Here is a 6,681-nt window from a genome sequence, read left to right as displayed (position 1 = left end):
TAAAGGTGCTGCAGACCGTAGCTTGGTTGATCCTCCTTCTTGTACGGGCTCGCCCTTCAGTGCTTTCCTCTGGAAGCTTCCGTTTTTCACACTACGGCCACCCTTGAACATCTTCCTTCTGTCCTCTGCTTGTGGTCTTGGCCGTTTGAAGGCAGCTGGTCTTGGTGGAACCGGGAAACTTCTGTCGTGATCCTGCTTGGACCTCGTTGTTGGCCGTTCAAATTTTTCTTGTACTTTTTCCTCCGCCGCTGATGGCCCTTCCGCAGTTCGGCGACTTTTGCTGCGGAGAGTTCTGTCGGATGAGTCAATCTTCCGTTTCACAGCCGGGTTATAGTTGCCGTCCTTTCTCCCGGTCTTTTCCACATACGTCGTCCTTCTCCCTTCTTCATTCTGGGGGTGTTCGTGAACTCTGTTTTTTGGACGGTGGAACGGCTTCTTTTTCTTTGTACCTTCAATTTTTCCGCGGGGCAATTTTCTTTTCACTTGCTTCTGTCTCTCATTGGCTTGCCCTTGTACTTGTCGTTTTCCCACCTCTGGAACTTGTACCTGCGGTGTCTGCCGTACCGGATCCTGCAAAAGATCTGAAAAGATTTGCATTTTATTACGATCGAAGTAGGGCTTGATTTGATCCATATTTGCGGAACAGGTTTCACCATTTCTTGCCTTTAACACTACAACAGCGTGAGTTATTTTTTCTATAACATATGGTCCTTCAAAGCGTGGAAAAAATTTGGCAGTTTTATCTTCTGGTGCTGAAGAAAGTGAATACTTAATTTTTAGTACTTCATCCCCTACTTTATAAGTTACTCCCCGTCGTTTCAAGTCATAATACAATTTTTGTTTTCTTTGTGCTACTTCCGTATTCTTTTTTGCTTCTTTTATTAGTTTTTCTATATCACCCATTTTAAATTCTGGGGCTCTTTGTTGCACATAAAATAGTTTATCTAACGGTGTTATAACCTTTCTGCCTAGAAATAACTCAGCAGGAGTTTTGCCCGTTGTATCATGTTTTGCGGTCCTAAGGGCGAAAGCAAATTCATTGACATAGTTATCCCAGCTTTTATGAAAATTTTTAACATAACTACGGATAATTTTCACTATATTTCTGTTGACCCGTTCCGCTATATTTGATTGCGGCCGATACGGGACCATTTTTAAATGACGTATGCCCAGTTTTTGGCACATGTCTTCAAATATATTACTTACAAATTGAGGACCATTATCCGATATAACTTTTAGGGGCGCCCCGTATTTTAAAATATATTTATTTAAAATAGAATCGGTAACTAATTTCGCGGAGGCTCGTTTTAAGGGAACAATTTCGGTCCATTTACTAAAATGATCAACTATAACAAGGAGATAGCGACTTTTGTTTAACTGACTTTTTGGGAAAGGGCCCAATAAATCGATGCCGATTATTTCATTTGGAAATTCGGATTTAATACTATTTAGAAACCCGGCCGGGCGGAAATTAATATAATTAACGGCTTGACATGTTGGGCAGGACTGGACATACGCCCTTGTTAACTTTTGCAGTTCAGGAAAGTAGACTGCCTCGCGTACGCGTTGAGTAGTTTTTCGAATACCAGCATGAGAAGCTAAAGGGCTGTCATGGAGCTCTTGCAGGATATTTAATCTAAGACTAGCTGGGATAACAGGTCGAAATTCGTTGTTGGAATTCGTAGTTTTTGTATAAAATAATAGACCATCTATTAGTTCGTAATGGGCCGCCCTATTTCTTATCGCCACAATATCTTGGTGGCTAAAATTTTCAGGATCCTTCAAATACTCATAAATACTTCCAAACTCAGGATCCTTACCCAGTTCTGTTATTACAGTTTCTCGGGAATTTATTGTACACGCTGTCAGCATTGCAACTTTTACGGTATTACCCTGTTCGTCTAATTTAATTCGTGACAGGGCATCTGCTACGATATTTTCCTTTCCGGGGTTGTGCTTAATTACCAGATTATATTCTTGCAGCTTGAGTGCCCATCTTATTAACCTTGGGGATAAATTTTTTCCAGAGTACAATCTAGTTACCGCCGCATGATCAGAATATACTGTTATCGGCGCCTTTCCAAAATAGACTCGGAACTTTTGCACTGCTAACAGAACTGCAAGTGCCTCTCTCTCGGTCGCGGAATAGATTCTTTGTGTTTGATTTAAAGTTCGGCTAAAAAATGCCACTGGCTGCTGATTTTGCGAAAGTACCGCTCCTACCGCATAATCCGAAGCATCCGCTGAAATTTCTAAATTTTCATCCTTTTCAGGAAATTTCAACACAGGGGCTTGCGTTAATGCTTGTTTTAATTTTTCGAAAGCACTATTGGCTTCGGCCGTTCACGAGAATCTTGCCTTTTTCCTTTTTAATTTTAACAATGGCTCAGCGATAGCCGCAAAATCTTTTATAAAGGACCTATAATATGAACAAAGTCCTAGAAAAGAAGAGAGCTTCTTTGCCGTGTTTGGAGTCGGATACTTTTGTACAGCGATTATTTTTGATTCATCTGTCTCGATTCCTTTTTGCGATATTTTGTAACCTAAATATTTTAATTCAGGGGCTGCAAATTTGCATTTTTCGACATTAACTTTTAGACCGGCCTCATTTAATAAAGAAAACACCTGTCTTAAATCCTGTACATGTTGGTCTAGATTATCACTAGTAATAATGATATCGTCTAAATAGATAAATGTGGACTTTCCGAGAACAGGTCTTAACACAATGTCCATGCATCGCTGAAATGTTGCTGGGGCGCCTGAAAGGCCAAACGGCATTCGCAAAAATGCATAAGTGCCAGACTTGGTTATAAAAGCAGTCTTAGGCACGTCCTCAGGCCTGATCCCTATTTGAAAATAACCATTCGTTAAGTCTAAAGTTGTCATAAATTTGGTTGATTTTATGTTCCTTAAAATTTCTTCTATAATCGGTAACGGATATACCGGATATTTCGTTATGGAATTTAATTTACGGTAATCAATAGCGAATCTCCACCTTTTTGGATGCTCCAAAGGATAATCATTATTTTTCTTACATAAAACCACCGGACTAGCATAACTACTTGAGATAGGCGTTACGATCTTTTTACGTAGCATATCGGTAATATGCCATTCTATAATTTTTTCCTTATTCTTATCATACCGGTATGGTTTTTGACGAACCGGCAATGCATCTCCGGTGTCAATACTATGGTTAGTAACCTGGGTAAATCCTGGAATATCACTAAATAAGGAAGCAAATTCACTTACCACTTGTCGGATTCTATCTTGCTCGTCATTAGGCAGGTGGTCAAGATTTAACCTCGGCGGTTCAACCTTTTCTACACGCACTGGTTTCATCGTCAGCTTAAGAGACGCTTCATTAAAATCCAGTGTAGCTTGTGCGTCTGAAAGAAAGTCTATTCCTAGTATTAAGTGTGCTTGCAAATTCTTTACTATAAAAAACATCACCTTTACTTGTTCGTCCTTGATACGGATGTACAAAGGTACTTTACCTACGCACTTACATTGTTCTCCTTGCGCCGCTAATACTGTTGTATTATCCGCATCATATATGCGGTATTTGCGAAAATACTTTCTAAAAAAGACTTCTGCCACACAGGAACACTGCGCGCCGGTATCCAGGAGTGCGGTGGCCGGGATATTATTTACCAAGACTTCAATCTTCGGAAGAGTTAAATTTTTCACCATTACTGTATTTAACCTGTAGGAAGAGGGGTTTTCGTGGCCTTCGGATTTCCGCACCCTCTCGTCAGCAGAAATCCGTTTTAGTTTAAATTATTTTTTCTTTCGGTGCTTTCCTTCTTTCTCCACTGGCCTTGAGACTTTTTTCCTGGGTTGCTATTGAACTGTCGACGTTCGCCGGCTGTTTTTGAATGCTCGGGTTTCCTTGCCCACTGATTCGCTTTTTCTCCGTAGCCATGTGCTTGAGTTTGCTGTAGTCTTGGCGTACCAAATTGGTTTCGCTGTTGATATTGGCGTCTTCTTTTGACGTCCGCCGTTCTTCTACTTTCAAACTGGATTGCTAGCTCAAATAATTTTTCCAGTGTAGTCGGATTTCTCAATTCAATAAAGTCTTGCACTTGGGGTAGTAACCTCGGCAAAATCACTTGAATTATTTCAGGATCCGGACGGTTTCCATACAAGAGCTTGAAAACGTGAATTTTTCTTAAAATAAAACTCGAGAGGTTTTCCATTCTTTGTTGATATATACTGAAAAGTTCTGTTTCTAATTTCGCACGATCCCTTACAACAGGGAAGGCTTTTAGTAGGGCAGTCTTGAAATTTTCGTAGGTATAGGTGGGACTTCCTGCTTGACCCAAGAGACTTCTGCCGATACATTTGAACCAGTTAAGCGCTTGGCCCCTCAAAGCGCTGGTAGCTAAGGTAACTTTTTGAAACTCGTGCACGGGGTAGAGCATGAAGTGGTCATCCAATTTTTCCAAAAAACTGGTTACCTGTGAGTTTCCATTAAACGTTGCTTCTGGTTTCATCGAAGCGCGCATGGTCTGGACAATATACCCAAATCCTTCCAGGGCGGCAGCTGGCATTTCTGGATTCTGAGCTGTTTCTGCAGGCAGCACAGGTTCTTCTTGAAACTCGGCCATGGTTATTCTTCGTCGGGCGCCACTATCAGGTTCAATGTTTCTTCTAACCTTCTTCGGAAACATACAATGACCTGACTAGAACAGAGAGCTTACTAAAGCTATGTTCACTAATTGTAGTAAGTAGACAGGATACAGACGAAGGGTATACAAAACCCTTTATTTTTTTCTTTATATACAATGACTTCCGTACTTCGGAATACAATGACCCTCCACTCGGGGTCTAACTTAAAAGATATCAAAATAAAACTAAACTCTAATTTAACTTTAGAATAAGATTGGCCTTATAATAACAGGAAGCGTATGTAGCACAGAGACTGTGAACACTACAATACGTTTAATTTATCAAGAGGATTAAAACCTCTGGCCTGGAAGGCAAAGTAGCAACTGCGTGACTTCTAAGGTAAGCGGCCTGCTTCGAACTCACGGCTTCCTCTCTTCTGCTTGGCAAAAAGGCCACACTTAAATACTTGGCGTTCGCCAGACAACTTTGCATAAACTCCTTCACGCTTATAATTCTGGCCGGAAGTAGAAAATAAGAAGTGATAGTAAAGATTTAAAATAAAATAAACGTTAGTAAAACTTAAGATCCTTACACCATTATTGCGCAATTATTCCTGAATATGAAGCAAGGCAAAAAGACTGACTGCATGCAAAACAATAAATCGGCTGTTAAGTTTCTTTTGGTATAAACAGTGTTTCGTTTTTAGTCTAAAATTAATATATTTGTGGTTAATGTATATCGCAATTCTTGTTAATATTAATTCCCAAAATTGCGGCAGATTTGAATTTGAAATGAGTGTCATAAGTCTGTATTAGTTTTTAAAATTAAATATATCTAAAATCCTTTCGTAATATAATTGGTGTGTATTTAAATATTCATCTTTTTCTGTATCTGTAAATTTATATTTTTTATGTATGATGCCATGAAAAGGTGAAAAAGTTAATTTTACTGACAATAGTGACTGAATGATCATCGGATCTAACCTGCTTGTCTAAATGGGAGATTCGGGGAAGAGGTTTCTATGTCAGTTATAAACAGAAACTTTCAGCTTCACTGGGATTGTTTGTTCATAGGGTTATGAATTCCATATGCTTTAAATTAAACATTGAAGGTAATTTCTTATTTGTATATGCTTGATGTGATATATTTCATGACATGGTTTCCCAAACTAAGTTGAAAAGAGATTTCATACATTAGGGAGGAAATGTAGTCAGACTTTTATTTGAACTATTAAGTGCTAGCTTTAGTCTCTGATTTTTATTTAAATTTTGATGCTTATCAACAGTTTTATTGCTAAGCACAGTTAAGATATAATCTAAATCTCAGTAAATGTATATGTATTTTTCGAGTTTTGGAAAGGAAGTGGGCATGATCTAGTAGTGTTGAAAAGGGTGCTTGGGGAAAAGAGGTTTTTGACAACTACTGTTTTAGGAAATCTCTGAACTGAGAAAGGTACATTAGATGGGGACCGAAATTCTTTGTATAATATTATGTACATAACTACTCTGTTTATTTTGGTATTCATTAAAAAAATGTACAATATTTATTTACTGAAAATTTTTTATTTATTCTTTTACATAAGTAGTAGCTTCTGAGGAGGACTCTAAAATATTGTCTTAAGTGTTTTATTTATGAATCACTGATTTTATTTCTTTTATTGAATATCTAAGATTTAGTTATGCATTAAAATTAGTGATTTTTGAATATTTGTATGATTTTATGAATAAGTGGAACATGCTTGTTTGGTTAATTTTAGGGTGTACTGTTCTGTCCATAGATTCTGACAAGGATAGCAAGCAATATAAGTACTAACATATTACCGCTACAACCTTAGTGGAAGTCAACAGATTTTCAGAATGTGGCAGACTCTGGGAACTGTGCATATAATACAGTACAAAGTCTGAAAGCTGAATGTCCAGTATCTAGAATGATCTAAAATTGGGACTACTAGTAACTTCCTTGTTGAAAATTTTTTGTACACTTAATGCTTTACACAGCTGCATTTGATGTTTTTGCATAATAGAACATGCATATAGTCCTGCTTTCTCATTTCCCTTTGTTGCTAAATAAAAT

Source organism: Stegodyphus dumicola, chromosome 8 (genome assembly GCF_044657685.1).
Source record: "Stegodyphus dumicola isolate Sdum_Otavi_A_Nest chromosome 8, ASM4465768v1".
In the NCBI taxonomy this organism is placed as follows: domain Eukaryota; kingdom Metazoa; phylum Arthropoda; class Arachnida; order Araneae; family Eresidae; genus Stegodyphus; species Stegodyphus dumicola.
This window is presented reverse-complemented; position numbering follows the sequence as displayed.